This window comes from Plecotus auritus (genome assembly GCF_963455305.1).
Source record: "Plecotus auritus genome assembly, chromosome: 9".
NCBI classification, from domain to species: Eukaryota; Metazoa; Chordata; class Mammalia; order Chiroptera; family Vespertilionidae; genus Plecotus; species Plecotus auritus.
The window spans coordinates 30,562,725-30,584,831 of NC_137783.1; the positions used below are offsets into that span (position 1 = coordinate 30,562,725).

At 37.8% G+C, this 22,107-nt stretch overlaps 1 protein-coding gene across 2 annotated transcripts in view; it reads left to right on the forward strand.

Moving 5' to 3' along the window:
• The window catches only part of PRKG1 (protein kinase cGMP-dependent 1), a 1,125,638-nt gene that overhangs the window by 528,190 nt on the left and 575,341 nt on the right, over window positions 1-22,107 (forward strand). The window lies entirely within an intron of this gene.

Sequence of the window (22,107 nt, forward strand, 5' to 3'; positions counted from 1 at the left end):
TTTCCTTAATTTATTACTATTTCAACATTCCTGCCATGCCCCAATTGTTGTGAGAAAGAAATGCTTCTGTCTAGATCAGAGCAGAAAAAAAAATCATCTTATTAAGGAAGTCATTTTCAAAATAAGGGTTAAGCTAATTCTATGCTTTGCCTTTTCTTTGCTATTTTCTTTTATATGAAAGCTCTGTTTTCATATGAAAGCTCTGTTAAAAGTTTTATAATTAGCTCTGGCTAGTGTTGCTCAGTAGTAGAGTGTTGGCCTGTGCACCGAAGGGTCTAGGGTTCAATTCCAGTCAAGGGCACATACCTGAGTTGTAGGTTTGTTTCCTGGCCCTGGTTCTCTTTTTCTCCTTCTTTCTTTTCTTTCTTTCTTTCTTGCTTGTTTTCTCTCTCTCTCTCTCTCTCTCTCTCTCTCTCTCTCTCTCTCTCTCTCTCTCTTCTCCATGTCTCCCTCCCTCCATCTCTCTCTCCCTGCCTCCCTTCAACTCTCTCTCTAAAAAAAAAAAAGTCAATTGAAAAAATATCCTTGGGTGAAGATTAACAAAAAAAAACCCACATTATAATTAATATAGATGCCAGAAGGAGATGATTCTGAGTAGTGTATTTACTCTCTGGAATGAGCATGGTACTCATGGTCCTGTTCCTCTTTCTTATTTGCCCAAATGCCTAAGAACAAATCTCTTACAGATGCAGAATCCCAGTTTGCAAGGTTGCCATTTTCCACAGTTGCCTCTATTTTAATATAAATATCATTAATTTTGGATGGATAGAAGTATTTTCACCCTATTTCTAGGGTTTGTTTGTAATGGTCTTACTTAAAAGTTAGGTTCCATGGCTTATCCAAAGTTCACTGTCTGGAATCCTGAATAGAATCTTAGGGGCAATCACTTAAAATCTAATTTAGAGTTCTTCTCCTAGAAGAATAAAAATAAAATTCAATATGAAGACAAGGGAGTGGCCAACTGCAAAAGATGGACTCTCTTAAATGCAACCAAGTAAGATTCTCAACTTGAAGAACATGTGAAGAACCATTTTCCTCCAGAGCAGCTGAAACGGATATGGAAATCTTTGTACATGCTCGTAGAAATGTGCCGCCTACATGAAGAATAGACGGGCAAACTGTGGTATCAAATAAGAATCTCAAATTGATCATGGTAAAGAATGTAACATAAAAAGTGTAAACTTAAATATACATATTTTCTGTTGGGAAGTATATGTTGGAATCAACTAATAAGTTTCTAGGAAGGCCCTTAAAACCTTTATGAATGAATATATATTTAAGTTCAGACATGAAATATAGTATCATGATTTATAACTACATTTTGATAATTGCTCCTTAGAAAATAAATTTACTTTACTATGCCTTCATTTAAAAGTTTCAATTTCACAGCAAGAATCCCTTTTGATATTACTATCAATAATTTATCACAAAGACAGATACCCACATTATGTGTACTTAACTTGCAACCAGTATACATTTCACATTGAAAACTCTACATATCATGCACCAAGGATTATTTATATGGGCCTCAAATATATGGACCTCACTTGTGATTAATGTACAAAGGTCATTTGTGAAGAAATTTAAATTTATTTAAGCTATGATAATTTATTAAAATTAAGGAACATTATTATTAGAACTCTAAAATTGTCCAAACTTTTATTTGGTGATCATTATGGATTATTCTGAGCTAACAGTTGAATATAGCTATTTATATATAAGGAAAACAAGTAGTATTAATAATATTTTCCTAAAAAAATTGTAAGGAAGAGGATGAAGCTGTCAATCAAGTGAATAAACTATATGTGTTTGTATGGCTCAATTGTTAGGGAGAAATCTTTGTATTTTCTGTATCAATAAATATTCAGATATGCTTATGATGTGAGAAATCAAAGCTGAAATATTTTAGAGACTGGGAGAGGATGCCTTTGATACATGTGAACCACTGATATCTTTATGTAGAACCTTCTCTATCACTGAAAAATAATAAATGAGTAAGACTCTTTCACCTGTATCATGGATTATTTTTCATATTAAATATTGAAAGACTCTAAAGTGCTTTTGAGGCACTTGTTTTTTCCTCTATAGAAATTAACCATAGTAAAAGCCTTAGTTCACTTTCCAAGATTGTGCCTTGGCTTCAGCTTTTATTTTATTTTATTATTATTATTTTTTATTGTTTAAAATATTACATATATTAGTACATATATCTCCTTTTTTGCCCCCATTGACCTTCCCCAGCCTCCCCTACCTCCTGTCGCATGCCTTCATCCCACCGCTCCAGTGTCTTGTGTCCATTTATTGTGCTTATATTCATGCATACAAGTCCTTTGGTTGATCTATTTCCCTCCCTCCCCAACACTCCCCAGCCTTCCCGCTGTAATCTGACAGTCTGTTCAGTGCTTTACTGCCTCTGTATCTATATTTTTATTCACTAGGTTATAATGTTCTTTATTTTCCATAAATGAGTGAGATCATGTGGTATTTTTCTTTCATTGCCTGGCTTATTTCACTTAACATAATGCTCTCCAGGTCCATCCATGCTGCTGCAAATGGTAAGAATTCCTTCTTTTTTATAGCAGCATAGTATTCCATTGTGTAAATGTACCATAGTTTTCTAATCTACTCATCTGCTGATGGGCATTTAGGCTGCTTCCAAATCTTAGCTATGGTGAATTGTGCTACTATGAATATAGGGGTGCATATGCCCTTTCTGATTGGTGTTTCTAGTTTCTTGGGATATATTCCTAGAAGTGGGATTACTGGGTCAAATGGGAGCTCCATTTTTAGTTTTTTGAGGAAACGCCATACTGTTCTCCACAGTGGCTGTACCAGTATACATTCCCACCAGCAGTGCACGAAGGTTCCTTTTTCTCCGCATCCTTGCCAGCACTTGTCGTTTGTTGATTTGTTGATGGTTGCCATTCTGACAGGTGTGAGATGGTACCGCATTGTCGTTTTGATTTGCATCTCTCGGATAATTAGTAACTTTGAGCATGTTTTCATATGTCTCTTGGCCTTCCTTCTGTCGTCTCTTGAAAAGATTCTATTTAGGTCCGTTGCCCATTTTTTTATTGGATCATTTATCTTCCTTTTATTAAGTTGTATAAGTACAGGGGTAGATGTTGGAGATTAAACCTTTATCAGTGATAACATTTGCAAATATGTTCTCCCATACAGTGGGGTTTCTTGTTGTTTTGTTGATGGTTTCTTTTGCTGTGCAAAAGCTTTTTCTTTTGATGTAGTCCCATTTGTTTATTTTCTCTTTAGTTTCCATTGCCCTATGAGCGGTATCAGTGAAGAAATTGCTTCAGCATATGTCTGAGATTTCTCTACCTGTGGATTTCTCTAGTATTTTTATGGTTTCCCATCTTATGTTTAAGACCTGTATTCATTTTGAGTTTATTTTTGTGTATGGTGTAAGTTGGTGGTCTAGTTTCATTTTTTTGCATGTATCTGTCCAATTTTCCCAACACCATTTATTGAAGAGACTGTCTTGACTCCATTGTATGTTCATGCCTCCTTTGTCAAATATTAATTGAGCATAGTGGTTTGGGTCGATATCTGGATTCTCTTTTCTATTCCATTGGTTTATATGTCTGTTCTTGTGCCAGTACCAGGCTGTTTTGAGGACAGTGGCTTTGTAATACAGCTTGAAATCTGATATTGAGATCCCACCTACTTTGTTCTTCTTTCTCAGGATTCATGTGGCTATTCGGGGTCTTTTTTTAATCCAGATGAGTTTTTGGAGAGTTCTTTCTAGGTCTGTGAAATATGCCATTGGTATTTTAATGGGGAGTGCATTGAATCTATAGATTGCTTTGGGTAGTATGGACATTTTAATGATGTTGATTCTACCAACACATGAACATGGTTTGTTCTTCCATCTGTTTACGTCTTCCTCTCTCTCTTTTTTCAGTGTCGTGTAGTTTTCCACGTATAGGTCTTTTATCTCCTCAGTTAAGTTTATTCCTAGGTATCTTAATTTTTTTAGTGCGATGGTAAATGGGATTGCTTTTTTAGTCTCTCTTTCTGTAAGTTCACTATTGGTGTATAGAAATGCCATAGATTTCTTGGCATTAATTTTGTTCTTCCTTGAATGTTTGGTAAAACTCCCCTATAAAGCCGTCTGGCCCTGGGCTTTTGTTTGCCGGAAGCTTTTTGATGACTGCTTCAATTTTTTCCATAGTTATTGGCCTATTGAGATGTTTAGATTCTTCCTGATTGAGTTTTGGAAGGTTTTATTTTTCTAGGAATATGTCCATTTCCTCCAGGTTGTCCAGTTTGTTGGAATAGAGTTGTTCATAGTATTTTTAAACAATCCTTTGTATTTTGGTGGGGTCTGTTGTTATTTCACCTCTTTCATTTTTGATTTTGTTTATTTGGGTCCTCTCTCTTTGCTTCTTGGTGAGCCTGGCTAGAGGTTCATCAATCTTGTTTATCCTTTCAAAGAACCAGCTCTTGGTTTTGTTGATCTTTTGTATTGTTTTTTTTTGGTCTCAATGTCGTTTATCTCTGCTCTGATCTTTATTATTTCCTTCCTTCTGCTTACACTGGGCTTTTCTTGTTGCTCTCTTTCTAACTCTGAGTTGTAGGGTTAGGTAATTTATTACCATTGTTTCTTGTTTTTTGCAGTATGCTTGTAGAGCTATGAACTTCCCTCTCAAGACTGCTTTTGCTGTGTCCCATAGATTTTGGATTGTTGTGTTTTCATTGTCATTTGTTGCCATGATGTTTTTATTTCTTCCTTGATCTCTCTGGTAACCCAGTCATTGTTTAATAGCATGCAGTTTAGTCTCCATGTGTTTGATTTTTTTTTTTTTGGATTGTTTTTATTGTAGTTGATTTCCAGTTTTATGCCACTGTAATCTGAGAAGATGCTTGATATGATTTCTATCTTCTTGAATTTGAAGAGACTTTGCTTATGGCCCAACATATAGTCTATCTTTGAAAATGAGCCATGTGCACTTGAGAAGAATGTATTTTCTGTGGCTTTGGGGTGAAATGTTCTGAAGATGTCAATTAATTCCATCTGGTCTAGTGAGTCATTTAGGATTGATGTTTCTTTGCTGATGTTTTCTTTAGAGGATTTGTCCAATGGTGATAGTGGGGTATTAAAGTCTCCTACTATGATTGTATTGCTGTCAATCTCTCCTTTGATATCCTCCAGTTTTTTTTTTTTATGTATTTGGGTGCCCCTGTATTGGGTGCATATATGTTTACCAGAGTTATTTCTTCCTGTTGGATTGCTCCCGTTAGTATTATGAAGAGGCCTTCCTTATCTCTTGTTATGTCTTTCACTTTGAGACCTAATTTGTCAGATACAAGTATTGCTATCCCAGCTTTTTTTTTCATTTCTATTCGCCTGAAAAACCTTTTTCCATCCCTTCACCCTCAGTCTGTGTGCGTCTTTTTTTTCTGAGGTGGCTTTCTTGTAGACAGCAGATATATGGGTCGTGTTTTCTTATCCAATCCGTTACCCTATGTCTTTTGATTGGGACATTTAATCCATTTACATTTAAAGTTATTATTGATAGGTTCTTATTTGTCGCCATTTTTATTCTTTACCCCTGTGTTCCTTCTTCGCTTCCTATTTCTCTTTTTTTTACAGCAGACCCTTTAGCATTTCTTGCATTGCTGGTTTGGTGGTAATAAATTCCCTTAGTCCTTTTTTGTCTGTGAAGCTCCTGATTTCACCTTCAATTTTGATTGATAGCCTGGCTGGGTACAGTTTTCTTGGATTCAGACCCTTCTTTTGCATGACTTTGTATATTTCATTCCATTCACTTCTGGCCTGATGAGTTTCGGTTGAGAAATTAGTCACTAGTCTGATGGGGATTCCTTTGTAGGTAACTTTCTGTCTCTCTCTGGCTGCTTTTAAGATTCTTTGTCGTTGGTGTTTGCCAGTTTAATTTTAATGTGCCTTGACGTCAGTCTTTTGGGGTTCATTTTGCTTGGGACTCTGTGAGCTTCTTGGATTTGTGTAGGTTTTTTCTTCCCTATATCAGGGAAGTTTTCTGTCATTATTTCTTCAAACAGGTTTTCTATTCCTTGCTCAGTTTCCTCTCCTTCTGGAACCCCTATTATGCGGATGTTGGTTTGTTTCGTGTTTTCCCAAAGTTCCCTTAGGCTCTCCTCCTGCTTTTTAAAATTTTTTGTAGAAGCTGCTCTACTTGAGTATTTTTTTCCTACCTTGTCTTCTAGCTCACTGATGTGGTCCTCTGCTTCTTATACTCTCCTCTTGATATTTTCTATTGAGTTCTTTACAGCAGTGATGTCATTTTTCATTTCTTCTTGGTTCTTTTTCGTTTCCTCTTGGTTCTTACACATATTGTTGAATTTGTCCTCCATTCTTTTCAGCCACGTTATGACCATTTCTCTGAATTCTTTCTCTGACAGGTTGCTTGCCTCCATTTCGTTTACTTCCTTTTCTGGTGATGCCTGCTTTTCTTTCATATGTGGGCTGTGTCTTTGTCTCCCCAGGGTCTCTCTTCTCTGGGTGTCTGGTTATGTAGTTCTCTCTATCCTGCGTTGATTTAAAGGCACAAAATACAACACAACCAGGTACAACGCACAAGGCACTGAACAGAAATGTATTCACAATATTAATAACCCCAAATAAAGGTGACCACCAGAGAAAGGCAAATTAGAGGATAGGAGAGAAAGAAGAAGAGAGAAAAAAAAAGAAAGGAGTGCAAAAATGAAATTGGGAATAAGAACAACGAAAGTAAGATAGAAAAGAAAGAGAATAAGAAAGAAGAGGGGAAAAAAGTATATATGTGGGGAGAAAACTCCAATAGAACAGCCACTAATCCCAACAAATGCCAGCAACAAGTACCTGGAGATGAATACAAACTACAAACAACAACTAATATCAAGCGAGGTGAAGGAAAACAGAAGCAAAAAAACAAACAAAAAGAATAAGCAAAACAACCTCACAGCAAGCAAAAAAATCGATGTAATCAACAATCAAGCAAACAACAACAAAAAGACAGAGAGAAAAACAATTTTTTGGATAGTGAAGACAGAGAAGAGAGAGGTGTGTATGGACTTGGAGCAGGGGGATTGGAAATTAGATATATACGTAGGGTGAAATTTTAACAGGGGGTAAAAAGAAAGAATAGGAAAAATCTAAAGCAGGAAAAGGGTAAGAGAAACAGGACAACAAAAGGGGAAAAGTTAGGAAGAGAGTGATGGCATAAAGGTAAAGTTGACATAGAGTGAAATGATGCTAAAGGAAAGATGAAAATAGAATGTAGAACACTAATCCCAAAGTAAAATAAAGAGAAAATAAAATGATACTTTTTTAAACAAAAGGTAAAATAGTAGTAGTAATAATACTGATTGAAAATAAAAATGTAATAATTAAAAAGGTAAAATCAAGTGAGGACAAAAGAAAAAAATTAGTTTCTTAAGTAAAAAATGAAAAAATAAATAAAAGTAAAAATGTGCAGTAGTGAAGGTCATTCACTTCCTCTACTGTTCTGTTTGGCACACCTGTTTCCTAGTCAGGACAGTATTGCAGTTCCCTGCATTGCACTGCTCCTCAGTGTTGAAGCCAGTCCTGATTTTTAAGCAGGCAGTGTGTCTTAATTTCTTGTATTCCTTTATTTGGGTTTACACAAAAGTCAATTTGTGATTCAACCCCTAGGTGGCAGTGTTTCTGGATTGACCTCTGGATCTATAGGTCCTCTCTAGCCAGTGCTTAGATCCTGCTTTCCCTGGGGCACTCAATACCAGTTTGTGGGAGTGGGTTGCCCCAGAGCTGGTTCTCTGATGGTTATTTGCAGCTCTGATCCCCATGTTCCAGAAAAACAACTTTCTTCTGCAGTCTCTTAGGGTGTCCCCAATTGGGTGATCCTATGCATTGGGCTTAGTAATCAGAAGCAAAGATCCAAAGAGGAAAAAGAAAAAAGAAAAAAAAAAATAAAGAGCCAGTGTAAGTGTGCGAACTCCTGGGCTGTGCTCAAGTCTGTGTAGTCTTTTTTTTCCCCCTTGGATCTAAGCAGCCAGCACACTTTTAAAATTTTTAGGCTGTCCTTTTGCGTCAGATCAAAATGGGTTGCTTTTTAGAGTTCCTTTCTGTTAGCAGCTCTGAGGACCCCCTTCCACATTTAGGGATCACGCCAGCCCCAACAGCCACGGATTTTTCTAGGTGCAGACTTCCCAGGTCCTCCAGTTCCTGCAGTGCATGCATTTCTTTCTCCTGCTGGGACCAGAGACCTCACCTTATCCCAGGTGAAATCTGACCTTTCCGTGGTGGAGTGTAGAGCTCCTCTGAATCCGCGTGTTTGCGCCAATTGGGGACTGGTGCTCTGGGGTTCACAGCTGTTCGGTGGGTGCTGCAGTTGTACATTTTCAGGCTTCCGATAACATCCACTTTCTCCTTCAAGATGGCGCGGTCTCCACGTCCGAGCCAGTCACTCCGGGAGGGAACCCAGCAGCAGTGGGGGCTTCCCGGTCAGGGGACCCTGTCCAGTAGTCTCCCACCATCTCCTGGAGTATAGCTGTCCCTCAACTCACCAACAAACACTCCCCATGCAACCCTCAGCTGTTCTTTCTGTCTGCTCTGGGACAAGGCTTGGGACACGTCTGTCTATTCCGCCGCCATTTTTTCCTCTCTCTGGCTTCAGCTTTTAAATGAGCCATTGTATGTTTTACTCTTCCCTTGATAATGATTTGAGGACCAATTCTGTCTTTATTAACAAGGGAGAAATAATGTTTGTGAATAAGCTAATTATTGTTGGTATTTGGCCAGATTTCATTTTCTTATCTTAGACTGACTTTAGAAAGAATTTATTTTATATCTTGTTAAATATATATCCCACAAATGCAGTGATTCTTACTTTAAAACGAATAAAATACAGCCAATTTTATCTCAAATGATGATTATGCTAACGATCTATAAACACTCTATGATATCCTTAAATCATTCTGAATGGCCTTCCTCCACTCCAACATGTTTTCTTAAATTTCAAAAATATCATAAAATGAATCACCTCTAAAGTGTCTATTTTGCTTTGTTTTTATTTTGTACACTAATAAGTAATAAGACTAAACAATAATGGGGGATACATCTTGGTGCTGTTGGAGCTGGTAGAGTTTGTTCTAGCATGCCTTTCCTGGGCATACCAGTTTTTATTAAGGGTGAGTTCTGCCCTGCCAGTGTGCTTCAGTGCCTGAGCATCCACTCAGGCACCAATGGGTAAGTCACCAGACTGATTTCCAGTCAGGGCACATGCCTGGGTTGTGGGCTCAGTCCCCAGCAGGGGGCATGCAGGAGGTGACTTGTTGATATTTCTCTCCCATCAATGTCTCTCTCTCCCCTTCTCTATTCCTCCCTCCAAAATCAATAAAAACATATTTAAAAAAAAATAAGGGTGAGTTCCTCTAGCTCTGTGCTAGACCATAATTAATTTTTAAGGAAGAGCATTGCCTTTATTTTCTAAATTATTTTATTTTTTCAATTAGAGTTGACATATTAGTTTTAGGTATAAAACATAGTAATTAAACATGTATATAACTTATAAGGTGATCAACCTGGTAAGTCTAGTACCCATCTGACACCATATGTAGTTATTACAATATTATTGACTTTATTTCCTATGCTGTAATTTATATTCCTATGACTGTTTTTCTATCTGGCACTTTTACATCTTAATCCCTTCCTCTTTTTCACTAATTCCCCCAAGCAGCCATCCATTTGTTCTCTATGAGTTTGTTTCTGTTTTGTTTGTTCATTTATTTTGTTTTTTTTTTAGATTCCATATATAAGTGAAATCATATGGTATTTGTCTTTCTCTGTCTTACTTATTTTGCTTAGCATAATACTCTCTAGGTACATCAATGTTATTGCAAATGGCAAAGATTTCCTTCTTTTTATACCTAAGTAATATTTCATTGTGTATATGTACCATATCTCTTTATTCATTTGTCTGTTGATGGGCAATTAGGTTGCTTCTATGTCTTGGTTATTGCAAATAATGCTGAAGTGAATATAGGAGTACATATTTCTTCTTGAATTAGTGTTTTGGATTTCTTTGGATCCAGAAGTGGAACTACTGGATCTTATGGTAGTTATATTTTTAATTTTCTGATGAACCTCCATACTGTTTTCTGTAGTGGCTACACCAATTTACAATCCTACCAACAGTGCAAAGGGGATTGTTTTTCTCTATATTTTCACCAACACTGTTTGTTTGTTGATTTATTGATTACTAGTATAGTCATTCGGACAGATATAAGGTAGTATCTCATTGTGGTTTTACTTTGCCTTTCACAGGTGATTAGTAATGTTGACCATCTTTCATATGTCTTTCAGACATCTGTATGTCCTTTTTGGAGAAATGTCTATTCATGGACTATAAGTCTTTTTAAAAAAATACATTTTTATTTATTTCAGAGAGGAAGGGAGAGGTAAAGGTAGAAATATCATTGATGAGAGAGAATCGTTGATTGGCAGTCTCCTGCACTCCCCAACTAGGGACTGAGCCTACAACCCAGGCATGTGCCCTGACTAGGAATCGAACTGTGACCTCCTGGTTCAATGCTCAACCACTGAGCCACACTGGCCAAGCATAGACCATAATCTGAAGGTCATTCAATCTATATCATCATATTTGTATATGTTATTTCCATAAAGACAAATGTGTTTTTTTTATTTAAGAAAATTGGCTATAAATTGTTTTGGCTAATCAAGTCAACTCTCCCCCCATTTATTGTAACCCTACTCCCTTAGCTCACAATAAACAATATAAAATGCCAATTAGTTTTCACTCAATCTAGGCCATCATTTAGAAACTGGTATGAAATGTTTCATGTGATCCAGGCTCTTCTGAAATAAAATTTCTTTTCTTTGCCTTAAAAAACTTTGACACTGTGGAAATCTCATAAATTATTCACCATAAAGTTTCTTCTACAGTGTTTATATTGGTATAAATCTAAGTATTGTCAGTGTGGCTCCTGTTAGCAGGCAGACTATAGACACCGCAAAACAGTTTAGCTCCATCTAAAATTATTTCAGGTTTTGTTTATCTAAATCTACTAAAGATGATTGCATAGCCAAAACCAACAAATTATGAACAGAAAGTGACACAATGAGGACAGTAAAGATTAAGCTGATTAAATATTTTTAAAATTTCACCTCATATTTTTCTTTGATGGCACATTTAACTAATGTGGTATCATATTATTTAATGCCTAATTGCATCTGGACATTGCTTAAAGTTAGTTGTGTTGTGGAGCCGCTTTTGACATTCAAAATCTTTCTGTTGAACTGTTGTTTATTCTATTTTGGGATTTCACTTAATTATTTAAGAGTTACAAGAAGGAGAAGAAATAATGGGTGATAAAAGCTGTAAATGTACAGACAAAACCTCATATTAAGTCTTCTGCTGTGGCAGAAAACAGCACAACTTCTGGGGTCAACTATTTAATTGTTATATTTGACCAATAGAAAACAATCTCAGTGGTTTCTATACTTCCATATACCAAAGATCAACAGTAAGCTGATTTGGAAAATAATTGGCTGAAGAATTGAATATCTTAAGCCATAAAGGTTATTCTATTTAATATCACTGATCAACTAGATTTCTGGATCAGGCTCCTAAAAATGGATCCTTTCAAATGCTGCCCAACTTCATACCCTCCTCAAAAGGCAGCCAAAATGATCTTTGGAAAGTGTCAATCTAACTATATCACTCTCTTCTTAAAACATTTGGTTTTCTGTGGGTTTTAGGGAACATTGCAAACTCCTTGGTTTTGAACACAAAGTTCGTCATCCTTTAGTCTGTAGACCCATCGCACACACTGCTCCAGTCATACCAAATGACTGGCTATCCCCAAAGGCATGCCCATTCTTGTTTTGGCACCTGTGTGCACTCTTTTCCTTTTTCTGAATCTTCTCTGTTCTCCCTGCTTGACTAAACCCTGATCATTTATTTATTGAATTCTTTTCAAGATTTGCTCATGAAACATGTAGGAAGCCTTCCAAGGGACACCACCTTGATCCCTCCTCTGTGACCCAATAGCATCCAGTGCATTTTTCATACAGGTCTGTGATCATTGGTTTACCTGTGTTGTTATCCATGAGACTTTTAAAGAAAAAGAATATTATATTTTTCACTGCATTCTAGGTGCCCAGGACTGTTCTGGGATTGAATACAGTGGATCCACAGTGCGCAAACCTTTGTTAAATCTGTGAATGGTGAGGAATTCTGTACTCAAACAAGGCTCTGGTATTATCTCACTGTATGACCTGTCGTACTCTCTTTAAATGCCCCAAAACCTCAGGGGCTTTTTCAAATGTAATGAGAGATTCTTGCCTCATGTGGGTTTGTTATAACTGTTAAGGGAAGTATAAACGTAACTTGAACCATTAAAGAAAAAGAATGCAAGATAAGGTGATAGTATTATTGTTACACATATTCTTATTCTTTCTGCAGCAAAGATATTTGTTAAGGTTCATAATTGTGTGAGAATAGTTAGGAGAGAATAATTTGAAGTTCAGATAGCTTTTCCTTTTTACATATTCCGAACACCCTAGGAGTTCTTTGTTGCTATAGAAACAGAAAGAGGTTGTCATATTTTTCTTTTTATACTTTATAGCTCTGTAGTTCCAAGTACTGAGTAGAAAAGACTAGTCCCTTACCATAAGCACAGTAACATTTAAAAATCAAAGCTGCTAATCAAATTGATTATCTGCCCAAAAAATAACATCCTGATACAGAACATATTCCAATTTTTGAAACATTTTTGGCATTAGCTATTTTCCATTATTTGGTAGAGAGAAACTTTATTGTTTGGGGATGTTCAGTTCACTTGGGAAACCAAACTTGAGAAAAAGACAGCTAGGGACTGCCTTTATTGAAGAAAAATGCAGAGATAAAAGTGAAAAGAAAAATGGCTTTAACTGTGTTCTAGAGAAGAAAGTCAAGTTACCTATTTGGTAAGGCTACAAAAACTATTATCTTAAGTTTTTCTGTTTTATTAGGTTTTAAAATTTGAGCTGAAATAATAAAACCCACATTCTGAAAGAAGCACACATAGAACACCAAGTATGTACCCTTTACCTCTTGGCAGTGGAATGGTTGAGGACAAAATCGTATGGGAAAGGTCAGTGAATTAAAAGTCAGAATAACTTAAGTTCTATTTCTTGACTTGATGACTTAGCTGGAGGTGGGGGTGAGGGTATTTAATTTCATTTCTCTGGCCTCTATTTCTTCATCTATAGAAGGAAAGAACAGGACAGCTGTTCTCTGGCATCCCCTAGTTCTGAAATTACCTGATTCTAAGCAGTCCTACTTTATACATTTTCAGATATAACTAACTAACTTTCTCTTATCCCAACCAAATCGTATTCCCTCAGGAAGGAAGGGAGGAAGGGAGGAAGGGAGGAAAGGAGGACAAGGAGGGCGTGTAGGTAAGAAGGGACAAAAAAGAAGTAAGGGAGGAAAGTAGGAAAGGACCTCAAAAACTATAGCCTTGGATACATTTCAGGCTCTCTCAACCATTATAGTAACACAGCCATTTATAATGATATCAAATATGAATAATTCCTTTCTATAATTCATAAATGCGTTTGGCTCATTAGTGGTAAACAGATTATCATCTGTAGGATATGAGTAGTAATTAGATTGCTTTCTGATAAAAATAAAATGGGTAGATGGTAGGTTTATTTTAAAGTATACTTATTTTTTATAGTGTGTAATATAAACTTCCAAATGTAATTTGAAAAACACTTTCCATAAATATTTTTAAATTATATTATCTTTAAATTTTTAATTAATTTTTTGCATGATGTGACACCTTTTTTTTTTTTACATGCACAATATTGCCAGGAAGCACAAAATAATGGTGTATGTTCAGTTATGTTCCCCTTTAGGGAATTTTTACCAGTTGGACAATTTACTTTCAATTCTTTTCTTTCTCTAGGATCATATGATATCATACACTTCTCCCCTGTCCCCTGCCCCACATATACTAATGCACATAAACATTCAAGTTTACATTTTCCTTCCCCTAACTTCCTCTTCTTGTCCTGTTCCTTTTCTCTTTCTCTATAATGATAAAAACTGTTATAGCTGTGAAGTTAGGACAAGAAACTTGATAATATTGCTAATACTACAGATGAAGAAATGCTGCTGGTATAAACAACTATGTGTAGCTTCATCAGGGGCCATGCATGGGAGAGATTAGTCAGGAAGAATCCTTATAATGTGCACATTTATCTTAATAATATTCTGAGTATCAGAATGCCTACAAAAATAGGTCCCATGATAGTACTCCTTTTGTTGCTGCCTCTTGTCTCCATGAATTATCCTATCTAATAAAAGAGAAACATGCAAATTGACTGTACCTCCGCTACGCCCACAAGCCATGCCCACCAGCCAATCAGGAGCAAATATGCAAATTAACCCAACAAATATGGCAGCAGCCACAGAGCTGGAGAGAGCAGGAGGCTTGGGTTGCTCCCAGCGATGGAGGAAGCCAAGCTTTCCGCCTGCCCTGGCCTGCCCTGGCCTCCACTCAAGGCCACAAAGTTTCAATTATAGAAGATAAATAAATCCCAGATACCAGGGCCTCTTCTTGGGTCACCGGGGGGGCATGGCCAGCCTGCAAACCACCATAGGCCCCTCGCCCAGGCCACCCAATGTCCCAAGGGAACCCCCACCCTGATCCAGGACACCTTCAGGGCAAACCAGCCAGCCCCCACCCATGCACCAGGCCTCTATCCTATCTAATAAAAGAGTAATATGCAAATTGACCATCACTCCAACACATAAGATGGCTGCCCCCATGTGGTCAAAGATCCTGCCCCCATGTGAACACAAGATGGCTGCCACAAGATGGCCAGCAGGGGAGGGCAGTTGGGAGGGACCAGGCCTGCAAGGGAAGGCAGTTGGGGGTGATCAAGCCTACAGGGGAGGGCAGTTAGGGATGACCAGGCTGGCAGAGGAGGGAAGTTGGGGGCGACCGGGCCTACACGGAAGGGCAGTTGTGGGGGGACCAGGCCAGCAGGGGAGGGCAGTTAGGGGTGACCATGCCTGTAGGGGAGGGCAGTTAGGGGTGACCATGCCTGTAGGGGAGGGCAGTTAGGGGTGACCATGCTGCAGGGGAGGGCAGTTAGGGGTGACCATGCTGGCAGGGGAGGGCAGTTAGAGGCAATCAGGCTGGCAGTGGAGTGGTTAAGAGGTGATCAGGCTGGCAGGCAGAAGCAGTTAGGGGCAATCAGGAAGGCAGGCAGGTGAACAGTTGGGAGCCAGCAGTCCTGGATTGTGAGAGGGATGTCCGACTGCTCGTTTGGGCCTGATCCTATCGGGATCGGGCCTAAACGGGCAGTCGGACATCCCTTGAGGGGTCCCAGATTGGAGAGGGTGCAGGCTGGGCTGAGGGAGAACCCCTTCCCTGTGCACAAATTTCATGTACCAGGCCTCTAGTGAATAATAAAAAGAGAGAGAGAGAGGCTGAGGTCTTTATCTGTTTTGGAGTAGTAGAAAAGCTTAGAACATGGTTATGGGTATAGTTTTCTGTTGTACACTCCTAAAATTCCAATTCTGCCCCTCAACTAGCTATGTGGTCTCAGGCAAATTATATATGTATTTGGAATCTCAGAGATTTCATGTACCAAAAGGATGATGATGAATGCACTGTTCCATCTCACTTTGTGAGTGTTACATAAACTACTGTACATAGCATGGTAAATTTGATTTTCCATGTAGACATGTGAAGACTGGCCCCCTTAAGCCATGCTTCTAGAATATGGTCTTGAGCTACTTGCATGTACCTCAGCTGCATCAGAACTTCTGTGGTGATGTAAGATCAATTTTAACAAGGACCCTTCGTGATGCGTGAGCATCAAGATGTTTTAGAAACACTGCCTTGAGGACTTAAAGTAAATATCAATAGAAAAATTTGATTTATTCTGTAGTTTTCAATTTCCCACCAAGCTTTTATTTTGTACTTTCAAACTTATTTTTATCTATCTTCTGCACATTTATACTGAAAATAATATATTTTGATGTAAGAATACTTGGAAGAATTGTATCTTAATCCCTAACTTTTGAATAAAAATTACTAAAACAATCAAAGCTTTGAATTTCTAGCCCTAGCTAGTTTGGCTCTGTGGGTAGAGTGTTGGCCCTAGGACTAAAAGGTCCTGGGTTCAATTCTGGTCAAGGGCACGTACGTTGGTTGCAGATTCCCTTGCCCTGCAGGAGGCAACCAGTCAGTGTGTTTCTCTCACGTTGATGTTTCTCTCTGTTTCTCCCTCTCCCTCCTACCCTCTCTAAAAATCAATGGAAAAATATTCTGGGGTGAGGACTAACAACAACAAAACAAAAACATAAACAAAACAAAATAAATGAGCAAACAAAAAGCTTTGAATTTCTACATTCAGAGTGCCTGATCATTCACAGATATTAAATTTGTGACATTGCTCTAATCATCTCCAATTGTGTAGAATGTTTTCAAGTTGAGATAATAAAGGAAATGAAAAGAATTTTATGTCATAACTATATAAATATTTAAAGCCATATGTTACCAAACATACTGTGGCCTAGCCAACTTGTGGTTCAAATAAAAAGTTAAACTTGACCAAGAAACAAGGAAAATTTTTAAATTAAGTCATGATGTTTTATTCAAAGTTTTATTATCAGATGAGAGTCATACTTAGTTTAAAATTTTATTTATTTGTTTGTTTGTTTATTTGTTTGTTTATTCTAATTTGATAAGTTGTACTCTATCTACACTACTACTGGGGTGATCCCCTAGAAGTGTCCTTGCCAGGCAGACTTGTGTTTCCCATTTTGTGCCAGTGAAGATGCATAGGATGATGTCAGAGGTTCAATGCCCAATGGAATAAGAGCAAATTTTGGCTCAGTTGAATTAGACTTATTAAAAAAAAGTCCATGGTTAATACAAATGGTTCATGATAACATTGTGTTTGGTTTAAGAAATCAAGTACTTGTTGCTATTTGTAGAAACATCAGGTGAGATGAAAAATAATTGATAGAAAAAGTCAATGATAGAGTGATATTTTTGAAACTGACCTCTGGACAAGAAGGTAGATAAGAACTTCTATCTTGTTTTCAGCATTACATTTTTGGACAGATCAATGAACTGGAGGTGTGAAGAGAGTGAAATGAATATATACACTGAGAATCTGAAAGCGCCGCATGTATGATTTCATCGGGGAAAATGTCTTCTGTATGCTATACCATGCAAAAATGATACCAACAGGAGAGAAAAGCAAGCAGGCTCCATTGATTTTTCCCTGGATCCTCATAAGCCTTCCTAACGCACTTGAGGGTGTAAATAATGCATGCAACAGATTGCATTAGCGGTGATTATCTCCTTATTGCATGCATAAGTCAGGGGGCATTATTAGTGCCCCAGAGACTGAGAAACAGTTCCAGATTGCATGGTCTCTCTGCCTAATGACTAAGCTAGAGACCAAACAAAAATCATCTTTAAAATTTGTCTCATGAATTGCTTTCCTTTGCATCATAAAAATAATGGGTGAAAAAAAGTTTATGGAACAAACAAAAGGTTTATATAATGCGCGAAAGTTTTCTTAAATAGGAGAAGACATAAAAAGGTCTTCATGAAGGGATATTAAGTTGTCCCTGTGATCCTTGTACAAATCTGTGATTACTTTTTAACCTAGGCAAGATAATTGTAAACAAACTAATGTTACAAGCCATGTATGATTATCTCAACAATTTGTGTAGCTTGGGGAAGGACTGTACACCTTAATCCATCATTGTATCTGTCATTGCTTAGCCATGGAATAGCAGGATGCTTCTTTTAGATAATTTCATCTTATTGATTAAACTAGAGGCCCAGTGCATGAAATTCATGCATGGGATGGGGGGCCTCAGCCTAGCCTGCACCCTCTCGCATTTCCGAACCTCTCGGGAGATGTCCGCCTGCTGGGGAGTGGGCCTAAGCCAGCAGGCGGACATCCCTCTCTCAGTCTGGGACCCTTCGCTCCTTACCGCCCACCTGCTCACTGCTCCTTACCACTCAGCGCGCTGCTCCTTGGCGCTGCTGCGGAGGCGGGAGAGGCTCTCGCCACCACCACTGCACTTGCCAGCCATGAGCCCGGCTTCTGGCTGAGCAGTGCTCCCTTTGTGGGAGCGCACTGACCACCAGAGGGCAGCTCCTGCATTGAGCGTCTGCCCCCTGGTGGTCAGTGTGTGTAATAATGACCAGTTGTTCCACCGTCCGGTTGATTTGCATATTAGCCTTTTATTATTTTAAATTCTGATCAATGTACATAGATCTGCAATGTATACAAATAATTTATTAACCAGTTGTATTTAATGATTAACATAAATAGGGTGATTTTTGTGTTTGTTAAAGCTGGATGGATTAACGCAGCTTATTCTAGTATATTAAAACAAAATGAACATGAAAACTGGTAATTTCTCTGAACTTTTACATGGATTTAGGCCTTGAATATATTAACTATAACACTCAATAAGAGAATTTTATACAGTTTATATTTTACAATCAAAATACCTTATAGAGAAGTGAGAGATTACCAGCTTTAAGATGTTTTCTTTATTTAGCTATTTTTAAAGGCAGTTTGGATGAACAATTATAGATATGTGTTGTATAATAGACCAGAAATAAGGAAGGTTTCAAAAGCAAGAAAAACATTCCATCATTTCTACTGTCTCTCTTCAGTAAGTTATCCTAATATTTTCCCACATTGATGTTTCTAAAAAATTGTTCAAAGAATTAAAGAAAGCACTCTGTATACAGATCAAAGTATTGAGCATAATGTGGGCTTAGAAATAACATAATATTCATTAGAAAATATTAGTGCATTTTTCAGAGATTTCTCTTTGAGTTAATAAAATTTTTCAATTGGGACAAAACTTTAAGCATTCAATTTCTTCTGATCTTTTGAGTTTTATACCACAATGGTATTCTGTTGTAGAATCATACTGCTTATATCATTATCTACCCATGATTTACCGCAGGCGGCTTCTTCCAGGCCCGGCCACAGCCGCAGGCGCCAGGGGCCAGGGCGGCTTCTCCCAGGCCCAGCTTTTGTCAGGAAAGGCGTCTGGAAGATGTCTGGTCTAATTAGCATATTACCCTTTTATTAGTATAGATAACTGAAAGGATCATCACTCTTGATCATACATTTGTATGTGATCTAACAAATGTTAGTTGAACTGTTATTTTTTTTCCTCCTCATAGAAACTTCACTAGAAATACACTTTGACTTTATCACAGCAGAGGAATGATCAATTTAATTTTAGGGCCACGGTCCTTATAGGATTTATTTCTGCAGCCTTTTTGTATCCCACAGTCTTCTACATTATGTTTAATATCTGGCTTTTTGATGATGAAACAAATTAAGTCCATCTTGGTGGGTAGGTTCTGCTTCTTTTCTTCCCTCTGGGTGAGATCTGTACAGAAGCATAGAGCACTGATAAAGTTGTGAGTTAAGACAATGGGATGCATGGAATTTATAAATGGAAAGTTCATGGCCTTGAAATCCATAGCCTCTATGCAAAAGCCAAGTTAATTCCTAGAATTTCTAAGGAAAGGTAAACTTTTGACTTATACATAAAAACATGTTACTTCTGTTAAAAATCTGTACTAAATTTCACTGGCAGTTTCACAGACTGCCTCTTGCAGTTTAATAGGATTCGAGTTAGTTTTGAATTTTTAAAATTAAACTTTTCATTTCAGGATAGTTTAGCTTTGCAGAAACATTTCGAAGAAATTCCAGAGTTTCCATATGCTCCACACCCAGTTTCCCCTATTGTTAATATCTCACATAACTATGTACAATTGTCACAATGAATGAATCAATACTGATACATTATTATTAACTAAAGTCCAGTTCTGAAGTTTTGAAAATACTTTAGAGTGAAAAACAACAATGGCATGTAACTAATTAAATCATTGTTTCTCAGTTTTAAAATAAAGGCCTATTAGAAAACCAAGAATAGCATGTCATATAAATTCATAACAAATGAGCTTATGATTCAATATAGGTGACTAAATAGTAGTATATAACAGATAAATTATTTTGGCTAAAATACATTTATTAAAACCCAGTTATTAATTTTATTAATTCTAAGTCACGATTGATTTTGAATGCCTATTTATTTACTTATTTATTTTTAAGGAGAAAGGGAGAGGGATAGAGAGATAGAAACATTGATGAGAAACATCGTCAATCGGCTGCCTCCTGCACGCCCCCTACTGGGGATGAAGCCCACAACAGGGGCATGTGCCCTCACCAGGAATCAAACCAGAGACCTCTTGGTTCTTGAGTTGACAGTCAACTACTGAGCCACACTGGCCTGGTCCCAGTTTTTTGTTTTATCAAATTTATTGGGGTAACTTTGGTTGATAAGATTATGTGTTTCAAGTATACAGTTCTATATTACATCATCTGTATATTGCATTGTGTGTTTACCACCCAAAGTCTAGTCTCCATTCATCACCATATATTTGACCCTCTTTACCTGCTTCATCATCACCCCACCCTGCTTCCCATCTGGTAACCACCATAATGTTGTCTGTGTCTATGAATTTCTCTGTTTTTATTGTTTGTTTGTTTATTCAGGTAAACAACTTTTTGATGCTCTTGTATTGCAACTCATTTCGATACCATATTTATTTAGACCTCAAAAAACCAGTTCTAAAACATATTATCTAAGAAAACTTGTGTGTTTAGAAAGCCTTAAACAGAAAGATATCCATTTGACTTTAAAAAAAAAAAAAAGCATTTTGTTACATGATCAGTCATCTCAGTAGTAACAGTCCTTTGATGAGGACCTACAGTGCCAGGTATTTTACAAGGTTCTTGACACACATTATCTTTGATCCTATCAACAGCCCTGAAAGTTGATGGCATTATCCCTTATCTTACAGATGTGGAAATTGAAACTCAGCAAGGCAAAGCAATTAGCTTAAGGTTACATAGCCAGTGAAAGATGCAAGTTTTTATAAAAAAAAAAGAAAAAATATATACAGGGAAAATAATCTCCTAAGGCAGTGGTTGGCAAACTGTGGCTTGCGAGCCACATGCGGCTCTTTGGCCCCTTGAGTGTGGCTCTTCCACAAAATACCATGGCCTGGGCGAGTCTATTTTGAAGAAGTGGCATTAGAAGAAGTTTAAGTTTAAAAAATTTGGCTCTCAATAGAAATTTCAATTGTTGTACTGTTGATATTTGGCTCTGTTGACTAATGCCTTTGCCGACCACTGTCCTAAGGCATAAAGTATAAAGGGCTCTCTCAAATTATAACAGTTAAAGGGATTTAGTATTTAAATCCTAATCCTGATAAGTAGCTTGGAGTTTTTTGTCATCTTTGTATCATATAACTAAAGGAGATTGGTCAAAATTGCCATTTTTAAAAATTAGGCTATTTTAAAAATAGTGTCACCAGCAGATTTATATTAGGGAAGTGTTATATACCTGGTTTAATAGCAAAGACCAAGATAAAGTATGGAAGATATAAATTAAGTTTATGTCACAGACTTTTATCTTTTACAAGACGTTTTTGGTGGTTATTTATAATGAGGCTGAAAGATAAAAATTATATCAAACTGAATAGCGCATGTGAGACATCTGAAATTTAACTTTAATATCCTATATAATAAAGATGTAATATGCAAATTGACCATCACTCCAACACACAAGATGGCCGTCACAAGATGGCCAGCAGGGGAGGGACCAGGCCAGCAGGGGAGGGAAGTTAGGGGTGACCAGGCTGGCAGGAGAGGTCAGTTAGGGGTTACCAGGCCTGCAGAGGAGGACAGTTAGGGGTGACCAGGCCAGCAGGGGAGGGCAGTTAGGGGTGACCAGGCTGTCAAGGGAAGGCAGTTAGGGGTGACCAGGCCAGCAGGGGAGGGCAGTTGGGAGTGACCAGGCCTGTAGGGGAGGACAGTTAGGGGCAACCAGGTTGGCAGGGGAGGGCAGTTAGGGGTGACCAAACCTGCAGGGGAGGACAGTTAGGGGTAATCGGGCTGGCAGGGGAGCAGTTAAGCGTCGATCAGGCTGTCAGAGGAGTGGTTAGTGGGTGATCAGGATGGCAGGCAGAAGCGGTTAAGGGCAATCAGGCAGGCAGGCAGGC